Genomic DNA, 25,060 nt, shown 5'->3' with positions numbered 1-25,060 from the left:
GCTGACAAGGATGGAGAAAAAGGAACTCACATACACTGTTGTTGGGGAATGTAAACTAGTGTAGCCACTATGGAAAATAGTACTTGAGTGTCCTCGAAAAACTAAAAATAGAATTATCATATGATCCAGCCATACAACTCCTGGGTATATATCCAAAAAAATGAAGTCAGCATACAAAAGAGATACATGCATACTCATGTTCATTGTTGGACTACTTGCCCTAGCTAAGATATGGAATCAGTCTAGGTACCCATCAACAGAAGAATGGATACATATGGTAGAAACACACAAGTTATTATCCATAAATAAGAATGAAATCTTGTCATTTCCAGGAAAGTCAATGGAACTGGAAGACATCAGGTTTAGTGAAATAAACCAGACACAAAAAGACAAGTATCACACGTTTTCTTTCATAAATGAAACCTTAAAAAAGAAGGGGAAAAAAACCCCTGAAAGTAGAAGAACGGCTATCTGGGAAAGGGAAAGAAAAGTGGGGAGGGGAGCAAGAAAGTGTAGAAGGAAGGTGGACATGATCAAGGCAGGATATATGCACATACATAAATGTTTCAGTAAAACCCATTATTTGTGCAATTAATATATTAATTATTATGATAAAAATAACTTAGTAAAGATCATGTCAAACTTTAAAACAATATTTTTGTGAAAAAACATAATATATGCTGAATATAGCAGTCTTTGCAAGCATGCAACAATTTATCTCATCTAAAATACTTTAAACAGAAATTTTAGTCATACAACAAAAACTTTGGAATATATGGGTTTCAGCAAGGATTTATAGCATATTTTATATAGAAATTTAAAATATTTATTGTAGGACCTGACCTATCACTTTCTGTCTTTGTTATGCTTTGGGGGCAAGGTATATAGTGAGCTCCTAGGCATCTGAGTATATGTTCATTTATGAAGGTTTTCATAACAGTATACTTCAAATTTGATAAAAATATAAGTCAGTGGGTGTGCAACTGACAGGAAAGAAAATCTAACAGCATATACCAAGACTCCCCAGAACTCATGAATAGTAAAAAAGTAAAATCAGAACAAATTTATAACTACTCAATCCAGAATTAATTTACTCTCATTAACTTTACTCAAGTATTAGAGGAATAGCAATTGTCATTTAATTGCAGTAGGGATGTTCAGTTAAATAGACCAAAAAAAAAAAAAAAAAAAAAAAAAAGGTGCATAGAGTATAAAAATGCTTAAAGGAGTCCAAAGTAGATCCTCTTTTGTATTTTCAATTGCTTCCCAAAACATATGGATTCTTTTACCAAGGAGAAAACGAGACCTTGTTTTCTGATGTACAAATTTGATTTTTCAACCCAGAAATGAAACAATGGCTGCACAAGTGTCTTGTTTAGGCATACCACTCCAACTAAGTTTTTCCAAGAGCCCTGATAGGTTATCTTCTATGTATACATTTCACAAGCATTACCATTTATCCAATATCCTCAGTCACACAAAGGACAAAGAAAAGTTTCCAGTCTTTTTCTATTCTTTCTATAAGCAAAAGGATTAAATTTAATGATACCATTCGCCGATTCTTCAAAAGACAACAAATACTACCCTAGAATGCAATTATATTTATGAATTAACTATCCTACTTTTGACACAAAATTTAATATAACCAAGGACAACCTGAAAGATGGTTCAAATAAATATCTCAATGTTGAAATATGAGCAATCATCTGTAAGATTAACCAGGCAACTCACAAGCTATAGACTAGCCAGCATATCCTTCAAGAATGATTAAAAATGTATGAAAATTATTAGTATCTACTAATTCCAAGTATAATTTTTCTCTCATTAAGTGAGACTTAAATTTAAATAATGCCCTACCCATCAGTTTTTCTCACAATATTCACCTAAAAAGGTACTTGGAAACTCAAGGGGGAAAAGTACTTCAAAACATCACTGATATGGACTGGTGACATGGCTCAGCAGTAGTATGCTTCAGCAGCATGCACAAGGCCCTGGGTTTGATCTCCAGTGTCACCAAAAAAAAAAAAACAACTAATATGATTTCAGATAAAACACATTCTAACTACTAAAAGGCCTCATCTTTTATCAATTTTCTCCTCTGTGAAAATAAAGGAAAAAGTGCTTTAAATAACAAAGGAATTAAAAAATAAACTTTTCACATATAATTTTTCAGCAATCATTTTGAAATACATGATCTCCGTGGAAGTACTAGAAGTTAACATTGTCAAAGAAATTCTTTTTCCTTTTTAATGTGTTAGAAAAAGTAGTTAAGCGGTATTATGTACCAATCTGTTCTAGAACATTATATACATTAATTCATTTAACCATAATATTAACTATAAGATTACTAAAATTATCCCCATTTTACATATGGAGAAATGTAGACAGTGAAAATTAAAACACACACAGAGACACAGATTATAGCAAGTAAGCAGAGGAGCCACTGAGACTGAAGCAGTAGAACACCCTGATTCATATTCTCAAACACTACATAATAACACATAACTTCCCTCAATAAATATGTACTGGTCGGAAGACATGATAGTTGTTCTTTCTTCTATGAGTTATAAAAATCAATGACTGAGAAGCACAACCTTTTTGTATTTACCTAGACAGAACTGGTATTTCCTATACTAATGATCTCACAGCCTTCATATCTCTTTAATAAACATATCCCTAATTGTTTCTAATTAATTTAAGTACAAGGTTATGAACATCCTAGAGAAGAAAGGATATTTTGCTGTTTGACAATAAGACAGAAAAAGGAAGGTGGCTTTAAAAAAAAAAAAAAGTCACTCTAGGTTATACACAAGGGAGGGAGAACAAAACTTTTTTTTTGAGACACAAATCTTATTAAATACTTAGTATATTTTGCAAATGTAATTAAACACTTCAAAATGTATGTGACCAAACTGGAACACAGCTCAAGTAGTATTTTTGGCTAACCTCTATTAAGAGTTAAGATTTGATTAGAAACTACAATTGCTATACTTGTCTTATTTGATGCCCAGGAGAGTCTCATGAACTGGTATTGTTCTATCCATTTTACAAGAGGCAATAGATTCCAAAATGTCAATAAATATACCTGAGATCACACAGTTAGGGAGGCTGGCCATTTCCAAAGTCTACAAAATTAAGACTATTTATTCATAGCTTTCTCCTGAGAGTAGATTTTTTTTTAAAGAGAATTTTTTAAATTCTAATTTGTTATGTATGACAGCAGAATGCATTACAATTCATATTACACATATAGAGCACAATTTTTCATATCTCTGGTTGTACACAAAGTAGAGTCACATCATTCCTCTTCATACATGTACTTAGGATAACGATGTCCATCTCATTACATCGTCTTTCTTACCCCCATACCCCTTCTCTTTACCTCCCTCCCCTTTGCTCTATCTAGAGTTCATCTAATCCACCCATACTCCCCCCACAACCCCATTATGAATCAGCATCCTTATATCAGAGAAAACATTTGGCATTTGTTTTTTGGGGATTGGCTAACTTCACTTAGCATTATATCTGAGTGTAGATTTGAGAAATGAAATTTGTTAAGTTACAAAGGCATGACAGAGACAGCCCATAAGAATATCCAATCCAGGGAGTAAGATCAAAGACAGGATCAGGATCCAATTTCATTTTGCTCCAAAGCAGATTTTCCAAATGTGCTCTGAGAAATTTTTACAGGGGGTCTTGAGATCAAAATAATTTTTACAATACTAAAAAGTTATTTGCTCTTTCTACACTTATCTCACAAATGTACAGTTTTTATAGAGACTAAATTTCACAGAATACTGTAATAGATTAAAATGCAAAAATGTGCATTAAGATGTGAGAATCCATCTGTTTTCAAGTAAGCTACACATTAAAGGAGATCTGCAAGTATGTAATATAATGCATCTCTTCTCATATTATTTAAGTTATTTTTTCATTTAAAAATGTGTTAACAAAAAAAACGGGGGAGATGTTGAGAGCCACAGCCCAAGGGGCCCCAGCAAACTTCCAGCTGCCAGCTGATGATTGGCTCACAGCAGCCCCAGCAAACTTCTAGCTGCCAACTGATTGGCTCCTCTGGGGTGATGCTCAGTGGGTTGTTTCCCCGCCCTTTCAGACCATGGAGCTGCTCATTGGGGGACGTTTTTGGCTCCGCCCACACGACCCAGCCAATCAGCCTCAAGAGCAGAAGGAGTGGGGGAGGTTGAGAGGCTTGTGGGAAGCCAGTGGTGGCAGTTGGGCTCTGAAGGTTTTCCTGAAGAGCTGTGTGGTTTGGCGTGTGTTCTAAAAATAAAGTTCGTTTCTTTTGACAAGTGGCTCCTGAATTGTGCCCAGCCAGACTGTGGCATTTAATGTTTTCTATTTTAAATAAATTACAATTACTTACCATTTAAAATGTTTTCATATATATAATAATAAATATATGCAAATATAACCCACCTAAATGAAAAGTCTCAAGAGTTTTCCATGAATATTTGATTATAAAGAGAAGGCTGAAAACCCATTCTCTTAAACCTATTCCCAACCAATCTTCAAATCTACAATCTGGTCTTCTACATTGATTTACTCACCAGGATTAAGTGGCCTATATAAATCGAAACTTCTGGGTTTTACCATATTATTTATTTGTTAAGGATGCTTTTTAAAAAAAAAAAATCCCTTACCCCATCACATCACTAATATCTCCCCCAAAATCTGTTATATTAAGCCAATTATTTCAATTATTTCTTGTTCTACATTTTTAATTAACACTATACTTTATTTTCTAGTTAGAATAGTTTCTATAGTTCTACATCCCTCAAAATAAACTAAAAAGTTATATCAAATCTATAAAACTGAAGGCTCTGCCTGACTCATGATAATCCCATTGATGTAAAGATATCATATAGAGTAAAGCTAATCATTTGCTCTTTTTTAATATGTGAAATCTTTTTATCTTAAAATTTGTATTGGTGCATTATAATAATACATAATAGTGACATTCACTATTACATATTTGTACATGAATACAATAGAACAATAAAACTTGATTAATTTCATTTCTCAGTACCTCCTTTTTTCCTCCCTCCTCTACCCTTTTTTTTGGTTTTGTTTTTGGTACTGGGGATTGTGCTCAGGGGCACTCGACCACTAAGCAACATCCCCAGCCCTATTTTGTATTTTATTTAAAGACAGGGTCTCACTGAGTTGCTTAGTGCCACCCAGTTGCTGAGGCTGGCTTTGAATTCTTGATCCTCCTGCCTCAGCCTCCCAAGCTGCTGGGATTACAGTCATGCACCACCATGCCCAGCCTCATTTACCCTTTTAATCAATCATAATTCCAACAATAAGAAATTAAAACAGCAATTTGGGACCTAATTTTAGTAGGAAAAATTAAGTAATAACACATACATTTACATATTTAAAAGGCCACATTCTTATAGTTACTATAAGTCATTCTGCAATTTATGACACAATAATGATTTATTACATTTTTAGAAAACTAATCCTATAAAGCCTTTGTAAGACAAATTCTACTGGATAGGGGCCAACTTGCCTTGGCAACAGTGGAAGTCTTGGCAACATATTAAAAATGCCAGCACTCTTCAACCTTCTGGTAAAGTTTTTCTCTGAGGAAAGAAAAGGCTATTAAGAAAAAGATCACTCTTACATGATTAATTTTGAAGACTGAAAATACCCAAGAAAAAGAGTCTCCCCAAAACTGACCTTAAAACTATAAAATTACCATCACCTTAGGAAAAACTTTGTGGTGATTGTATTTTGGGGGGGACACCTTAATCGTCTACCACATTAGTTGCTAAGTGGAAAATTAGAAATTGCTCACATACCAATTCTAATATGAAGGAACAAAACAACAAGTCAATTAACAAAGCATACCCCATTTTCTTTATAAGATCTATAGTAATCAAAACAATAAGAAGAAAATTTATACCTAACTCCATAGCCACAACTTTGGTTTTTTCCCAAAGGTTTTCACTTTTACTCGTAGGATTTTTCTATTGTAATACTTCCACTTATTTAGGAAATATCAGCATATTACAAGTAGAAAAATTAAAGTACTGGATTAAATTAATATAAATAAAAAGATGGTAAAATATGCAATATATGCATTACAAATGACAGATCTTTTAAATATTCAAAGATAGGTTTCTCATGAGGACGTAGAAAAACATTTAAAAACAGTGATTCTTGAATTAACTAAAATTCTCATCAACAGAATATTTTTGGTTATCTGAATTCTCCACTAAGTGGAATTAAATAGACTCCAGTTAATGAAAGACTGGCTATCTGGGCCTAGATTCTCCATTATTACTCACTACCTGTTCAGTCTTGAACCTCAAAAGCTGAGAGGTAACATATTTCTACATTTAGTTAATACCATGGTGAAATGTTAATTACATACTACTTTGACACTAGTGTTGAAGGGTTTACAGCCTACAGGAAGTCCACTTTGTGTAACAAAAATTGAGAGTAAGTTTTAGAGTAAGCCTAAACTAGGTTCAAATCCTGATTCCCTCATTTGGACATTGGTGAGAATAAGAAGTCTGACACTTAGAAAGCCATGCTCAGTTTTTTTTTTTTCAAGAAGGAATTAACAACTATCTCAAAAGAATGTAACATCTAAATTAGAATTGATGTATTGTGGCTAGCACGAGGTGAAGCATCCAACAGACATTACTTCCTCTACTATACTTTCAAATAATGAACATCAAATATATGTGCTGTATGTAAAACTGCAGGCTACACACCACTGACCATCTCTCTTCCCCAGCACAGTCAAAATGAGATAAACTTTTGTGGGGTAACATGTGAGCCAAGTTCGTAAAATTATTAGTACAAAAATATTCTCAATTTTAAATAACTTCCACGATGCTAAATGCATTTATGAATGTCAAAATTAACCCCACTATTATGTATAAACTAAAAAATAGATTTAAAAAACCTACAAACAGAATTTCCCAATATATAATACCTATGTTAATAACATCATAACCGATTTAACATTTGTACACACTCAACATCTGTACACACTCAAAAAAACTGTTAAAGGAAAATTCATCACTGGAGCCAAATGATCTTTTTCCACTTAGGCATATAAGGCCTATGTGCTGACCCTGTTACTTTTCAGCCCTATCTTTAGAGATCACATACCCAATAAGTACTTTCATTGTCTCAGTGAAATTATTTGTAACTTCCATTCCTTTAAGGTGTTTTGTTCAGGCCTCTCTGCTTTACACAAGCATATCCCTCTACCCAGAACCACTAGGTCCTCCCATTCTTCATCCCATGCTCTGTCCTCCTGGCAAATTCTTATTCTTTCTTTATAATTCTATTTTAAAACCCCTTCATCCCAAAAAACATGGCCAGAGACCTCAAAGCCCTGTGAAAACCAGGTAGAGAAAGGACAAATTTACTTCTCCACAGAAGTAAAAATAACTTCAGACAGGCTTAATACTGGTCAAGTAGTAAGTTTAAGGGTAAGTAAGCAGAACATGTGAGAATATTCTTCAGAAAGAAAGGAAGTGGCACAACAAAGCAGCTTTGCTATAGTTACTCCACAGGCAGGGAGCAGGGGAAAGGTAAATGTACTTCTGACTATTTCAGTGTATAGTCAGATGGCAACATTTTGGTTAATGATGAGACTGCACATACAACAGTGATCCCATAAGATTACAATGGAGCTGAAAAATTCCTACCACCTAGAGACATCAAAATGCAACCCATCACTTATATATTTGTGGTGATGTGAGTATGAGTGAATCTACTGTAATGCCAGTCATAAAAAAAAACCAAATATATTCAATTATGTGTAGTACACATTACTTGATAATGATTTTGAACAATTATGTTACTGTCTATGTATTTGCTATGCTGTACTTTTCACTGTTAGAGTATATTCCTTCTACTTATATGCAAAATGCTTACTATAAAATAATATGCCACATTTATGCTAGTAGCAACCTCAAACATCTTGTTTGCCACATCTCAATTGTGTGGCAAAAAGCCATGTTGAGTGACTGACCTATAATATCCAGACTCGTATAAGCACATTATCATATCTGCATAATGAAGACTCCGAATGCTACATTTTGCAGAATGTGTCCCCATCATTTACTGAAGCAGAACTGTATATGCTTATCTATCCCAATTTGACTTACCTAAGGCTTTCTCCACATCTATACATTGACATCAGCACTGCTGAACAGTCACATAACAAAGCAGTTTTGATCAACAAACCTAAATGAGTGTCAACACTGATTAACAATCTTACTACATTTCTCAGCTAAGCTTGATCTCCCACTCTCTCCAATGCTCACTTCAAACCATATCCAATAACATACATAATAATCTCTTCCCCACCTATCACAACTGCATTTGTACATATTTGTAAACAATTGATATTAAAGACAGAAACCTGCAAGCAGAAATTTCCTCAACTAACCTACACCAATATAACTACCCTATATTCTTACCTATCCTTCCCAATTTTATAGGAGTTTGACCACTCCCACATCAGCCTTAAAAACATTTCCTTGACTTCCCTATAACAATATACTGGTTTTCTTTCAACCTCTGGCCATTCCTTTTCAGGTTTATTCCACTCTTGCCCTACCCCCAGACACCCCCCCACACACAAATACATAACAGTGTGACCATTAAGAACTTAAAAGTCCCAAGCATTTTTCATATTATTTGTTTCCTTCATAGGCAAGCTCATTCAGAGACATGACTTCAGTATTCTGTCTCCCAGATTTCTCTCTCTGACCCTGACCTCTTCACTGGGCTGAAGACTCATATCCATCTGTGTCTGCTTGGGTGTTTTAGATACCTTAACTATTAAAGTTAGGCCTGATTCCTCAGGTGAAAAAATTCAAAGTCAAACCACTCACCAAGAAAATGTATTGTCTTTATAGATGTGCCCAGGAATTAGACGTTTTATAAATACATTTTGAGTGAGCACTGAGAACTGAAACTGTCTACCCTGAGTTTACAGTCTACAATAACTATCACTATTCATCTGTCTTCAACAAATGACTTTACTATTCCAGGAAAGTATTGTGAAGTAGATAAGAGTTCCAAATAACTTCATTGTTCATTTCAGGAACTTCCAGAAAAACCCATACAAACCAAATCAGAATATTCATTTTTTTAATAAACAACGGGTAAATGACTGTTCACTTTCCAAGGCTGAAAATCTTACCTTAAAACCTTTGCCTTGCTAAGTCTGTCAATCCTAAACTATTACATCATGAACCTTACTCTAATTCCAAATGTTATGGTTTGGATTTGGAAAGTCTCATGTGTTCAGAGGTAGGGCTTTGGGAAATGATTGGATCATGAGGGCTCTGACCTTATTAGTGGATTAATCCACTGATGGCTGAATGGACTCCTGGTAGGTGGGACCTATTTGGAGGAAACAGGTTAATGGGGAAGGGGATGCTCTTTGAGTGTTTATCTTCTCTCCAGCTCCCCCCCTTCCTTCGTCCCTTCCAACTTCCTGGCTGCCATCAGCTGAGCAACTTTCCTCTGCTACACACTTCTGCCATGAGATTGTTCCTCACCTCAGGTCCAAAGCAATAGAGCCAGCAGATCACATTCTGGTCACAGAGATAAAAAGCTAACAGTAATCAAGTCTTACATTGAAATGCTAGACTCCAACCCCTCAATATAATACCCCAACTTTGCTGTCCCTTTCCACTACACTATACTTTTCACCACAACACCCCTTACCCCCCTGCAGATGCTACCAACTCTGGAAATGTGAACTCTCCTTTGTTGCTAAAAGCTAGAAACTCAACAGGTGATTTCTGGTGATCATTCCATAGCCCTACCAGATACCATTCCAAATGTCTATTAAAAATTCAGTTCAGCAATACTAGACTCATAACAGTGTGGGGGAAATATTCATTCTACATTAGGCAGTATCCATTGACACTACTGATATCCCAGTTTCTCAATAATACAACTAACTGGTTCACTCATTATATTTTGAATGACAAATAAAGAGGTTACAAATATCACAGAGGTCAAAGTATCACTGAGGAGTTCTAAGGAAGGTAAGAAATAGATCACAGATAAACTTAATAATCTAAGCAAGAATCATATGAGAAACAGAATGGGGAAAGTTGAATATATGAATAATCCACAATACTATGAAAAATATTATAAAATATATTACAATTTAAGAGTGAAAAGAAACTTCCATAAGGAGAAAATGTTTGGGCATTTCTTTTACTAGAAATCACTTAAAACACAAAGACCAAGGCATGCTTATGTAAGAGTAATTTGAAAGAAAAGGTAAAGTATTTAAAATGCCCCAAAGAGGGCTGAAGTCGTGGCTTAGTGGTTGAGTGCTTGCCTAGCATGTGTGAGGCACTGGGCTCGATCCTCAGCACCACATAAAAATAAATAAAATAAATGTTTCCATCTACAACTAAAGAAAAATTTAAAAAAATAAAAATAAAAATAAAATTCCCCAAAGATGGGGAGGATTAAAACATCCCAATTTTAAGATTCAGTGAAAAAGAACACATGTTCTTTCATGGAAGAATAATATGTATGCATTCCCTTAAAATCTTACTATAATAAAGCCTTTTGTAACTATATTTTAAAATCCAGAAACATAAAAGGGAAAATTATACAATGGTATAAAAGAAAAACAAAGTTTTGCATTAAAGAAAACTATAAACAACCTAAAAAACCCACATCATACATAAGGAGCTTATCTCCTTATAGAGAACTCCTAAAGCCAAGAAAAAAAAGACCAATGACCTAATAGAAAAACAAAGGTCATGAGAGTTCAATGGGAAAAAAATTAAATGTCCGCTGGACATATGAAAAAATACCTAACATCACTGATAAAGAGAGAAACACAACAGCCTCAATTACACCAGTTCTCATCTATCAAACTGACAAAACTTCTAAGTCTGACAACATATTCAGCAGGCAACACTATGGAAAAATGCTTCATATACTTTCAGGTAACAGTATGGCAATCTGGCAGTATCTAGCACAGTGACAGAAGCATTTATCTTATTTTAAATAAGCTTTTATTTTAGAATTTTTTAAGTTTATATAAAAATTGTAAATTGTACCAGATTCTTCTATTTCACACATCCAGTTTTTACTATTAAGATCTTACAATAGTATGGTACCCTTGTTATAATTAATGAACAAATACTAATGCATTATTATTTACTCAAGTCCATTCTTTATTTAGATTTCCTTAGTTTTTACCTAATATACTATTTCTGCTTCCAGGCCCTATCCAGTTTACCACATTATATTGTAATAATCATGTCTTCTTAGGTTACTCTTGGCTGTAACAGTCTCTCTAAGACTTCCCTGTTTTTGATGACCTTGACAGTTTTGAGGAGTAATATACAAATATTTTGTACAAAGCCCCTCAACTGGGATTTGTTTCATGTTTTTTTTTTTTTTTTCCATAATTAGACTGGGGTTATGGTTTTGGGGAAGGAAGACCACAGAAGTAAAGTGTCACTCTCATCACATCATGCTATCAATATGATTTATCACTGTTAATGCTAACTTTGATCACATGATTGAGGTGACCATTTCTCCCAAGTCAAGTTATTCTTTTCCCAATTTTCCATACCGTACTATTTTGAAAAAAGTTACACAGTATAGGGTATACCTCCTTGAGAACTGAATAGCTACATGAATCATTAATTCTTCTGCACAAAAGATTCATTTACTCTTTCCCATTTATTTAGTTGACCATTTATTTTTATCAGTATAAACTCATGAATAATATTTTATGCTTTGGTTATAATTCAATACTACTTCATTTTGTTGCACAAGTTTCCCCAGTATTGGTCACTGGAAATTCTTTCACTGAGCTATGTCCCTTCAACAAAGCCCACTCACTTTTATTGTTTGGTATTCCTTATATTTCAGCATTATAATATGCTCCAGGTTTGCCTTTTATTTGTATTTTCTGCCCCAATCCTAAAACCAGCCATTTCTCCAAGGAGGACTTTTTATAGGAAAATGGCATTGAAACTAAGATCTGGGTACTAGATATGCTCATTGCTACTAAGTCATTGCTTCTAGGTCCTTTCAAGTTCACACAGCAAGAAAATGACCCAGTGACCCTGGTTCTCAAAATCAAAACGATACATTCACTTGTACAAGTAGGAAAAAAAAATACATACATATATATATATATATATATATATATATATATATATATATATATATATATGTATATATATATCTCGTTTGTTTCATATTCATTTGACACTGTAGAGGCAAAAGATATGAAACAACTAAAGTGTCCACATAGGATCAAGTGACTAGACTATGCTACATCCACATAATGAAATACTACACAGATCTTTAAAGATCAAAATCTTTGTCTAGTTATGGAAAGAGCTCCAAAACAAAATATACATTTGTTTATATTTGCAAAAAGAAACAGGAAAGATAAATAGGATACTAAAAGAAATGTTTACCTATAAAAGGTATGGGAAGAAAACAAAGAGGAAGAGAACAAAGAGGAAACAAGACTTTTCTGTATCCCCCTATATACTGATTTACTGATTTAAAAATATTTTTTAAAAATTAGGTTGAATTTTTTTAAATAACTTAAAATGCCTACCAAAATAGAAGAATCTGAAGAGTTCAAATACTAAGGAAAGGGGAAAAAATTCATTTCTGAAGAGTAAATACTATGAGACAAGGAAATCTGATTTAAGAGCTATTATGCACTGGAGCTGGGGTTGTGGCTCAGCGGTAAAGCGCTCGCCTAGTATGAGCGAGGTGCTGGGTTCGATCCTCTGTACCACATAAAAATAAATAAAATAAAGGTAATGTGTCCAACTACAACTAAAAAATAAAAATAAAAAAGGAACTATTATGTACCAAAAAATTACTTGTAAATTTTAGTACAACAGAGTGTTTCAAGTCAAACTCAGTTGAATTTAATGTACTGAGATGCACTACAGTTGCTAAAATGAGCCTATTCATAGAACCTGTACCTAACTTAGTAACTATTTAAATGGAGAGTGTTATATGATCTCATATTTAGCAGGGAGTTTAAGGAACTGCAAAATCATTTCTAAAGGTATAGTTAATAGATGTATTCTTGATTATAAAATGTGCTGATATTTATAATTAAATAGAAGGGTTTATCATTTTTGCATTTTGTAAATCTACTATTTATACTTCTGATTTCCCCCAACAAAATGAGAAAAATGATTTCTAACATATAGAAACATGTCCTTATTGAGAGATAAAAATGGCAAAGGGTTTGCAAATTAAACACATTTTTCCAAGTGTTCCTAAGAGATGTTAAAAACAATTTTCATCTCTCTGAGGTGAACCAAACTAGAAAAAAGAGGGGGAGAGGTAGTAAGCTCTTCATCAGGAAGCAACCCTTTGAGGCTATTTCTGAAATGTTAACATATCACAAAAGGACATCCATTCAACTTTCAGAAGCAGCTCATTTGCAATTATGCACAAAACTTTCCAAAATAGTTCATTATAGAAACATGATATTCTGCCTAAAAAATGTTCGATATGCAGCTCAATTCTATAGATTAAAAAACTCTTAAACTCCTTAACTGGGATATCTCTTTCTTTGACCTCATTGCCTACCACTACTACCTACACAGCAACCTTATTTCTTTACATGTACCACATGGAACTATTCATTAGATGGAAAATAACAAAAAATATTTTTAAAGAAATGTAAATCTTTTTTCATACCTCCCTGTTACAGCTTTTTAATTCTAGGAAGTGTTTCTCTACTCACAAAGCTTTAGCATTACCTCCTCTAAGAAACAGACCTAACATCTTAGGCAAAATGTCATTTTCTCCTTTCTTCATAACCACAAGTTCATCTTTGATGGTAAGACAAACTGATAAAATCTCTAATACACTACCTAATCTTTTACTGAGATGCTCTAACTGGTATAATCTGGACAATGGTTAAGAACAAGTCTATTCCAATTCCTGATGCAACTCTTATAGACACGCTGACGTATCTAAGGTTCAAGTTTTATAGTAGAGAGGTAGTTTTGAAGAAACAAAAAGAGACAGAGCTGAAAGAGCCAACTGCAATTTTCCTCCCATACCAAATTTTTTATCTTAACTCTACATTTTTTTGCACACCACTTATAAAAGTAGAATTTAAAAACATATAAGAATATCAAACTGTTGGGGGAAATAATAATATATATTATAAAGCACCAATAATAAAAAACAACCTGAAAGGAGTATGTAAATAGGCAACTGAATAAAAAAATATGATTTTTAATAAAATTATACATAACTATTTGCTCTGAAATGAAGAAAATATCATTTAATAATTTTTTTAAAAAGAAGAAACTACAAAGATTCAAAGAATATTAATAGTCTCCTTAGAAATTTGAAGTGAAAATACAAAGGTGGTGGAACCAAAGAAATTCAAATACAAGTTATGGCATTCTTTCTACAAACCAATTATCAAAACCAAGTATTTTAAATATTGTAATACTAAAAATAGATGTGGTATATTGTTAGTGGTACTGGGACTAATGGCAATGCCAAAAAAAAGTTCATAGACTTTGATTTGAGAATGGCACTTCTGGGCATCTATTCTAAGGAAGTGAACATCAAAGTGGAGAGACAGGGAAGGAGGTATCACATGCTCAAAAATGTCACAGAATAATTTAAAATAGAAAAATATGAAAAATAATAATTTACATCAAACACTATAAAACAATTAAACCTTTTTGATGGACTGACAAAAAAAACCCTAAAATGATAGCCATAAAAATTAATTGGGGGGGCTGGGGTTGTGGCTCAGCGTGTGCAAGGCCCTGGGTTCGATCCTCAGCACTACATAAAAATAAATAAACAAAATAAGGGTATTGTGTTTAACTAAAAAAATGAAAGATTTTTAAAAAATAATTGGTATTTTTAAAAAATTCTTACATTAAATCATAAAAATTATCTTAAACAAAAAGTACCTTTAAAAAACTATTTATTAAAAAAAAGACAAGGAAATATCTGATGATAATGACTGCATCAGGGAATTTAGATTCTCTAATTTCTACATTGTCATATATTTTTAAAATAACTTTCAAAACATAATAATAGAGTCAGACAGAAAACAGTAAGATTCTGAGAAGAAATAAACTAAAAGACTATGACAAAACCATTCACTAAAAGGATAAAAATATTAAAAGATTCTCCCCCCAAAAAAACTGATAAAACTAGAAAGTTCAAAGTAGAATTAAAAAGGGAAGAAAATATAAGATGTTAATATAGAATGAAGGAAAATTTAAATCACTTTGCCTTCACTTTAGTTTATATGAGTGGATCTTTCCTTAACACTATGCTAAAACCTAAGAACAGCTTTTCTAAAACTCTAGAACCCATTAAGAATCACATAGAACATTAGAAACCCAAACCCAGAGACTGACTGAGTTGTTCTGTGCTTGAAATTACAGACACACTTAGAGACACACACACAGAGACAGACAGACACACACACACACATACACATACTTAGTTTTTGTTATTGCTGTTGTTTTTTTAATCACACTTTTGAAATTCAGGGCAGGGCCACTCACTGACTTAGAAGAACAAAATATCATAAATGATAATATAAGATAATGAATAATAAACATCCAAGCAGATTTTTTTAGACAAAGAATAAAATGCAACAACAGTTTCTTCTTTTAAGTAAGTTTTATGACCAGTTATTCTACTTTAATTTTAAAAAACTTAAGTTACACATAAGAGTCATTAACAAAGAATGAATATTCTTTAGACTATTTAGATGTCAAACAATGGTAGAAGCACAGATCTAAACAAGGGAAATGGAACATGGGCAAATGGTTAAGAGAAAAATTTTATTGGCCCTAAGAAACAGCTTATCAATGTACTTACTGAAAAAGTAAGGCTTCTTTATTCTTAATGGCCATTAGTTAAGAAACAACAATGAGGGAGTCAGGGATATAGCTCAGTGGTAGAGTACTTGTCTAGAATACATAAGGCCCTGTGTTCAATTCCCAGCACCCCTAAAAAATAAAGAAAAGAAACAATAATGAATACCCTCGATTATTTTGTCCTCACCCACACCTCTTCCCCCAATATACATGAAGGACACACCGTATATCCATTAGTAATACCACTACAGGAGTGAATTCTCAAATTGAGTGGGTGGAGAGGTATATTGGAAAATCCAGGAGGTATGAATAGTTTAAAAAGCCAAAGAGATGATTTTGATTCAACAGTCCCTGTGAATCACTAATTTAGACATTCATCAACCTGAAGGAAAAGATTGGTTAAATAAATTTACTAACATTATCAATAATTCTTCTCATTATATAAAGAATAACAAAAATAATTGCTAACTGTGAGTGCTCACTAGGTGCAATACTTTGCAAATTGCTTTACATCCATTATTTCAAATTCCCAGAACACTATCAAATAGGTTTTCTGTTCTTTCCCAATCTGACCTTAAAGAGTTAACTATCTCATAATCCCATAATCATGTTACTACTCAAGTAGTCTTTATGATATAAAAAATGAAAACATATTCTAGACTATATTAAATAGAAACTTGAGTTGTAGATTTTTTCCCAAAAAATGATACCTAACATAAATGTTTCAGTCATTTTATAGCTTCCTGGGGGGTGAAGGTGGAAATCAGAGAGAAAAGAAAGTTTAAATAATAAGAATATATACTGAAAAGGGAAAGGTCAGCAAAAACATATGCTGACTAATTTATTACAAAATACAATGCTGACTCTACTCTTTCTGAAAAGATAAATGTAGGTAAATCATGATTTCAAAAATTTAACTATTATAAAAACTTTCCATGTATTATGACCATATAATAAGTTGAAGGATTTAAAAAAGCACTAAATCTCATAAACTATGAAAATTCATTTTTAAAAGTCATATTTCAAATACATTGTTATGATTTATAATTGGGTGTCTCCCAAAAGCTCATTTGTGAGACAATGCAAGAAAGTTTAGAGGTGAAACTGGGCTAGGACAGCCTTAACCTAATCAATGCATTAATCGCTAATAGGGGTTGCCTGGGTAGTAAGTAACTATAGGCAGTAAGGATATAACTGGAGGAGGTAGGTCACTGAGGGCAGGCCCTTGGGGTATATATTTGGTCCCTCTCTCTGCTTCCTGGTGTGATGTTCTGAGCTGCTTTCCTCTGCCACAATCTTCCACCATGATGTTCTGCCTCACCTCCAGCCTAGAACAAAGGAGTCAACCATATATGGACTAAGACCTCTGAAACCATGATCCCCCAAGTAAAATTTTCCTCCTCTAATTGTTCTTGTGAGGTCTTTTGGTCAAAGAAATTAAAAAGCTGACTAAAACACACTGTTACCAAGGCATAATCTCTGATTTCTAAAGTAAGTTTATTAATATAATACTAAAGCAAAAGTAAAATTTAAAACTCACTTTTTAAAGTCTTTAATTTTAAAAGTAAACCATAAAATAGTTTTGAACTAACTATAGTAAGTCTATTGAAAAGCAAACTCCTAGTCAACTGTATACATAAACTATCAAGGTAGCAGAAATGACATTAAACGTACTACTCAATCCTCTGAGGACAATTCTGCACTTTACTTTTGTAAATGTATTTAAGTCTAGTACTGCAAAAATACCTGAATTTTATTAGAGATAAAATATTCTCCATTAAATCAAATTTTACTATTGATATTTACCAATGCTTGACCTTTAAAAATTGACCTTTAAGGGGCTGAGGTTGTGGCTCAGTGGTAGAGTGCATGCCTAGCATGTGAGGCACTGGGTTTGATCCCCAGCATCACATAAAAATAAACAAACAAAATAAAGGTATTCTGTTCATCTACAACTAAAAATTTTAAAAAAGCATTTTCTTTACATATAATAAATAATGTAATGCTATATATATTTCAATCTGTCTAAAAGACAATAATCTTTGAAGGCTACATCACTTTCCTATTTTCACTAACAAGTTAGTACAGACCACATGTAATTAACAAGTCTCAATAATGGCAAATTACTGTCCAAATTGGCTTCTAGATTACTCTCAACCAACTATCATTAACATTGTATAGCTCCAATATTCAAAACCTTTGTTGACTTTTTTATTTTCTACTGTATCAAAATTTACTTTTGAGTCGGGTGCAATGGTGCACACCTGTAATCCCAGCAATTCTGGAAGCTGGAGGTAGGAAGATTGTGAGTGCAAAGCCAGTCTCAGCAACTTAGTGAGGCTCTAATTAACTCAGTACCCTGTCTCTAAATAAAATATAACAAAAGGGCTGGGGATGTGGCTCAGGGTTAAGCACCCCTAGGCTCAATCCCTGGTACTAATGAATGAAAGAAATAAAAATTTACTTTTGACTGCTTCTAGGCCATGACTACTCTGACTCTAATTTACTAATCAATAATGAAGCAATCAATGTTGCTTCTCCTAATCCCAGTATTAAACAATATATAATATGGGGAGAGTACAGGAAAAAAAAGCAGTCCCTCTGGAGCACAATGTCAGTCAAAAGAGGGAGAGTCTTGAAAATGACATTTGACCTCAAAAATAAAAACTTCTCTCCAAGGAAATGTCACAGCATTGTAATTTCAACATATCAATCTCTTTATCTTTGAATTACAACACCTACCAGTGTCTAGTACACATTCCCATTCTCCTCTGATCTCTTTTTTTTAGTATAAAAAACACACATATTAACTATAGAAGACTATCTCAGTTTAGAATAATAAGAACTTCCATGTTGTTAACTGGTAATTTCTCACAAATTTATTAATTTTTATCAACTTTTGTATTATTGAACATTAACACATACTAAAAATAATGTCATCAATTAAAAATATAGCTGGATTAAATATATGACATGAGAAGACAAAGTTAATAACTAACCTAGAATAGAGGGAAAGAATAATTATCTTTGGGTACTTTTCCCATATTTTACAAACATACAAACAAAATTTAGAAAATTCTTGAAAGTATTTAAACTATCTGTAAAAAGAAACAAGAATATGTTACTAAAATATAAACAAAGCAATTTTTATATTAAATTAATATTTATGGCAACAAAAAAAAGCAAGTTTCTTTTCACTCTTTCTCAGGTTAAAGAACCATCTTCAGGAAATAACATTTTCTGTTCTTTAAATGTAAGCACGAGATAAGATATATATATATATAAACAGTAGTAATTTGCTATTTTTATGTCATAAGGATCAGTTTGATAGAAAAAGTCATGACAAGAAATGAATAATTTGGTCTCATTTCAATTTAATCGTATATAGTCACATATGAATGAAAACGTGTTCAAAATATATGCCTTACTTACAATAAGCAATACCAATACTAAAAGCCAATGGGTACCTGTTCGTATAAAATTTATCTGCCTTTAGGAAAATTTTTCACCCACTAATGGAGCAACCTATATAGCATATGCATCTGGATTGCTTTGGTGGCACATACTCAAATACTGTAAGCTAATTTTAACACATATAAAATCAAAACAAATAAGTAAACACATAAGTAAAATTAAAAAGAAAACAAAGTAGAAATACTTCCATAACAATGCCACTTATTTTTTTGCTTTCCAACATTCATATTCATTTCATCTTATGCATAAAGAACTGATAAATTCATGATTTTAAATAAATATGCAAATATTTTAAATATCTTTTTAGCATCCAATTTGAATTCATTGAGTAATAAACATGTTCTATGTTATATATGGCTCCATTTTAAGTAGTAAAAGTAACTTAATTAAGTTTAAATCCAATTTTGATTAGAGTTTCCAATTTACCACTGTTAATAAAGAACAAACATTAATACTGAACTAATTTTTCAGCATTCCATGCGAGGGGAAGCACTAAAGCATAACGGTCTGAATGCTAAAATGGAATCTCAGGATCACTGTAGTGGTAGACCCCTGGAGACAATTATTTAACCTATAGTCCTTATTTTACTCATCTGAAAACAGGTATAATACCTATATAATGGACTTTTTGTGAAGACTTAACAAAACAATATAGTACCTAGCAGAGGATGTCATTAATGTTAATTTCTTTCACAAAGTTTATGTTATGCACTGAATGTTTAAGTGACCCCCCCCCAAATTTCTAAGCCAAGATTCTAATCTCCCAGAGTGAGAGTTCCGGATGTGAACCTCTAGGAGGTAATTAGATTTAGATTAGGTCCTGCAGGTGTGCATTCATAATGAGATTTGTGCCATTACAAGAAGAAAAGAAAAACAGCTCTCCCTCTCTATCATTCCTCCCCTTCACCTACAGGCACCAGAGGAAAGTCCAGGAGACCCATATTAGGAAGGCAGCCCTCTACAAAGCAGGAAACAGGCCTTCACCAAAACTCTAAATTGGCACCCCCATATCAAACTTCTAGATTCCAAATCTGTGAGAAAATATGTTTGTTTTTTAAGCCAACCCACTGTATGGTATCTTGTTATGGCAGCTTGAGTATACTAAGTTAGGTTATTTTAAAATGTATTTTTAAAAAGAGACTTTGGAAAGCAAGATAATTTTCATGTCCTCCCAATATACTTTGGATCTACAAATCTACCTTCTCAAATACAGTATCCACTACCATTAGTTACTGAAGAACACAATAACAACATTATTTGATTTACTGGTAGATGTCTATTGATTTTCCAAGTTGGCCAACAGGGAGAGAAAATAGGGTAGGAACAGAAAGCTACACTCAATACATTTTTCTGGCCCTTGGCAATTCTTCTTTCCAGGTCAATATTTCGCAGACATCAAAAGTAAACACCAACTAAATATACTGTAAGCAAAATAATGACAAAGAATCCACTAATGACAATAAGAATTCTTGAAAGTCAGTCTAGGGCTGGGGCTGTACCTCAGTGGCAGAGAACTTGCCTAGCATGCACCAGGCACTGCGTTCAATCCTCAGCACCAAATAAAAATAAGCAAATAAAATAAAGGCATTCTGTCCATCTACAATTACAAAAAAAATTTTTTTTTTTTAAAGTCAGTCTAGGGGCTGGGGTTGAGGCTCAGAGGCAAAGTGCTGGCCTACCATGCATGAGGCACTGGGTTCGATCCTCAGCACCACATAAAAATAAACAAGATATTGTGTTCACCTATAACTAAAAAATAAATATATTTTTTTAAAGTCAGTCTAATCCCTTCTTCCTCTCCACTAGTTCAAAGAAAATGGCAACATTACAGGTTGAATGCTAGTGAACTGTACCAAGTTTTCTGGTGTAAGCAGTTTTTTACTTCATGAATGCTATCTAAAGCACAATTTAAATGCCATAAATTGTTGCTTATGTTCAGCATTTAAAATGCAAAATGCCACCATTATTTTATAAAATGGATTTCAAATAACTATTTCCTATTTAAAAGGTTAAGCTGAAATTGCTCACTTAAAATTCAAAAGAACCTAAAATTATTCTTCTTTTCCTTGTAGAAAAGGAGTGAAGGAGTGAGAATTTATTAAGTAGATGATTAAAAAAACAAACAAACAAACAAACAAACAAACCCAAGTTGGATTTAACATGTAACAGCTTTTTCCCCCAATGAAGCAACAATTTCATTAAGTAATTATCACAATGAAAGTATAAAAGCTATGTAGGAGAATGCCAGGACATGATGCTATAATTTTATAAAGACTAGGAAATAACAATAAATATTTAAAATATAACATCTTATAAATATTCAGCATTAATAGATAATAACAAAATGGGCAAAATATAGTGTGCACAGATAACTTTTCTAATATTAAGAGACATCATTGTCTTCACTTTTGAATAACTTCCTCAGTTGCCATTATAACTTCTACTGTTCACAATAAAATATTTGTGCTGTTTTTTTCAGTTAGCACTACCTTCATCAATGAAGAGAATGAAGGCAGATATTATTACTGAAAAACACAAGCCTTGACAGAGCAAAGCCAATGATTTTATACTAGCTCTTGCCACCAAAATTCTAGGATGAAACCAGTATCTGAAAATTAAATGTACCAACAGACATACATAAAAATCTGCTTAGTCAATACAGCTATCCCTGTGCTACAAAGTAAAAGAATTTATATTTTCTATATTATATGAAACTATGACTTATGAGAAAGAGATCACATATGTGGAGGTATCACAGACATTGAATCAATTCTTCTAAGTTTATCTTTCCTTACTATGTATCTCTTTTCTTTTGTCTTTCTGGTAAACAGAACACATATGACAGTCTACATTATTTTAAATAGCCAACACTGAAAGTTACTTTGTTTGGCCTGAACCAAGGATGAGAATAAATTATACACTTATAAAAGCTTATTTTAGTCATAGGCAAATTAAGATATTAACAATGCTTTAATTTTACGTTTACTTTTTTTCTAATTATAAAAGTAATGTGAAAATTTATAAAAATACAGAGGAAAAAAATGAATTGCCAATAATTTCTACCATCCAGAAACTTTCCTTGTCTTTTTGGTATATTTCCTCCCAGTGATGTAAATTTTGATTATCTAACCAAGCCCTAATAAACATGAAGAAAAAAATTAATGAACCCTTATTATGGCCTTTCACTATATTATTTAAAAAACATATCATTCATGATTATGAATATAAGTAGTTAATTTCACAAATGTCTCTAAAACAGACCGAGTAGGGTGTGTAGGGAGTCCCACAATTCAGAGACAGGACCCTAAACTAAAATCTCTTAATTTTTATAGTGTCAATACTTTAATGGAAGTAAGCAACAAGATCTGACTCTTCTTACAGTGATACCAACATTAATGTTCCTACATTAAACAGGCTTTACTTCAATAATATTTCCATTCATATGTCAATAATATTTTTATTTTCATTATTAAATAATCAAGTAATGAATTATACTTGCCTAATAATTTTAAACTCAAAGACTTATTTTTTTGAAGCACATCATTCAAACTTAGTGCTTCTGGCCTATAAGATGCTTTGCCAGGTAAAAGGATAACACCTATTATATTCCCAAATTCTCTCTCATGACGTTAAAAATTAAAAATAGAATATATCTTAAATATAGACACATTTCTTTTGTTGCAACCCATTTCTGATGCAAGCATGCAGATGCTAGAATTACAAAGACTGAAAAAAGACTTCATTAACAAAGCAACATCCCAACCTTAATTAAGTCAACTCAACAGACTCAAAACAAAACAAAACCAGTGATATTACTAATAGCACTTCTCTTTTCTGAAAATTTAATTTTCAGCCTTATTTCTAGCTTCAAAGGAGATTTTGGTTCAACTCAAGGGATCAGAAGTCTTAAAATCCCATTCATTTTCTTCTGTCCAATTTGTTAACAAAGTCGGTCTAAAACAAAGTAACTCGTATTTATTACTTTCATCTTGTTACACTAACCCTTTTTTATAAAGAAATCCTTCAACAAAGACCCACCCCAAAAAAATAAAATAAGATAAATAGATAAAGTTTGAGGAAAGAATTGTCCATCTTTAAGTCAAGCATTTCCTGATAAGTGACAGAAGGTCCGACTGACTACACTTTGCTGAACCTAGAAATGGCCAAGACTCAAAACAAAATCTGATACTTCTGTGTCTAGAAAATTAATTTGGCTAAGAGGCAATAAAACATAATCAACGAGGTGTCTTCGGTGGACACATTAACATAAAAGAGAGGCGCCACGTATTTCAACTAAATGTTTTTTTTTTTTTTTTTTGCCATTTTTACAGAAGAAAAGCTAATTGTTAATGGCCATGTGACATTCTAGGTCCCAGAAAGGAAAGGGTGGGAGGAAGAGAGGAGTTCAAGGCAGTTCAGGGTCAGAACAAGCTCAGGCATCCTGTCATTAGCAAACGTTCCCCAAGCTGAAGGCAAAATACTGCTTACCCAAAAAAGGAGTGGGTGAAAAGTGGGGGGAGGAGAGAGGGAAACCACAAGAGAGTCAATGTGGCAGTGTGGGGGTGATGGGAGGGAGAGAAACCTGGAGCTATCCAGCTGAGTTGGGGAGCAAAAGAATCCGGCACAAAAACGCCGAGAAAAACGACTGCGACGAGACAACACTCGGCACCCCTCCACTGGTTCTTTGGGTTGCCCGCATTCCCTCCACCTCCGCTCTTGACCAACACTCAGGGGTGTGACCCGTCAGCAGGAGGCTGCCCAGATCTTTGTCTCGGCCCGCTCCCCACGCGAGGGCTCCTCCTCCCCCTCTTCCGCGCTCCCACCCGCGCACAGCCTCGTCTCCAAGGAGCTGGAAGCGCCGCGGCCACCGCCTCCTCGCCCACCTCCTGCGGACCCGCGCCCCTTCCTTCCCCGCCCGGGGGCGGCGGGGCAGCGCCACCCGCGCTTCCAGCTCCACCCCCGCCTAGGGGACCTTTGTGTCTCAGGGGACTTTCCGCCTCTTCCCCTCCTCCGCCTCGCGGGGACACCGGCCTCCCCTGGAGACCGAAGCCGCAGCAAGCACCGGAGGCGGGGGCCAGAGGCGCCTCCCGGGAAGGAGCCGGACAGACACTCACCCACACCCACACCCTTCCCCACCCCCGGAAATGCCCGGGCGACCCGGGGGCCGTGCCCGACCCGACGGGTGACAGGCACGCGAGAGCCCCCTGCACCGCGCCGCCGCCCTCAACTTCCCGGCCGGGCCAGAGCCCACCGCGTCCCCGCCCGCCCCTCCTTCCCACGCACCCTCTAGGCCCCGGGGCAGCCGGGGGCAGCGCCGCCAACTCACCAGCAAGTGCGGGACCGCGTCCCGGGGCGAGGCGCGAAGGGAAAGCGGCTCCGCCGACGCCCGCGGCGACCGGATGCAGGTCCGGGTCCCAGCGGTCGGCAGCCCCGAGGCGCCTCCGCGGCGCAGGCCTCCGCCGCCGCCTTCCGGCTCTGGCAGAGGGAACGGAGCTCCGAGAGGGCCGGCAGCTGCTTCACGCGTCGCCAAGCCCCCCGGTCAACATGGCTCCCCGGCCGCCGAACCGCGCGGCCGGCCCACTAATCCCCGCCGAGAAGCCGCGGCGGGAGCGGAGCGAGCGGGAGGCGAGACGCCTGGCTGAGGCTGCCCGGCCGGGCGCGGGCTGCTTCTTCTCGGCTGTGGGGCTGGA

At 34.7% G+C, this 25,060-nt stretch overlaps 1 protein-coding gene across 5 annotated transcripts in view; it reads right to left on the bottom strand.

Annotated features, from left to right (window-relative positions):
• Cdk17 (cyclin dependent kinase 17) overlaps nt 1–24,829 on the bottom strand; it is a 102,334-nt gene extending 77,505 nt beyond the window's left edge. For 2 of the 5 annotated variants that reach the window (XM_046419263.2, XM_046419261.2), the window contains exons 1-2: nt 24,697–24,829; nt 15,898–16,028 (exon numbers count right to left, since the gene is read on the bottom strand). The gene's annotated coding sequence lies outside the window, so the exon portion shown is untranslated. Of the gene's footprint in view, nt 1–5,533; nt 5,607–15,897; nt 16,029–16,119; nt 16,718–24,696 lie in introns of those variants that run through there. The other 3 variants (XM_058571289.1, XM_058571288.1, XM_046419262.2) reach the window with 3 other exon arrangements.
• Nucleotides 24,830–25,060: the final 231 nt, after the last annotated feature.

The sequence above is a fragment of the Marmota monax genome, unplaced genomic scaffold, assembly GCF_021218885.2.
Source record: "Marmota monax isolate L192 unplaced genomic scaffold, Marmota_monax_Labrador192_F-V1.1 WCK01_AAM20220418_F8-fsc00036, whole genome shotgun sequence".
NCBI classification, from domain to species: Eukaryota; Metazoa; Chordata; class Mammalia; order Rodentia; family Sciuridae; genus Marmota; species Marmota monax.
The sequence above is the reverse complement of the archived record's forward strand: the minus strand, read 5'-3'. Positions and strand labels throughout refer to the sequence as shown.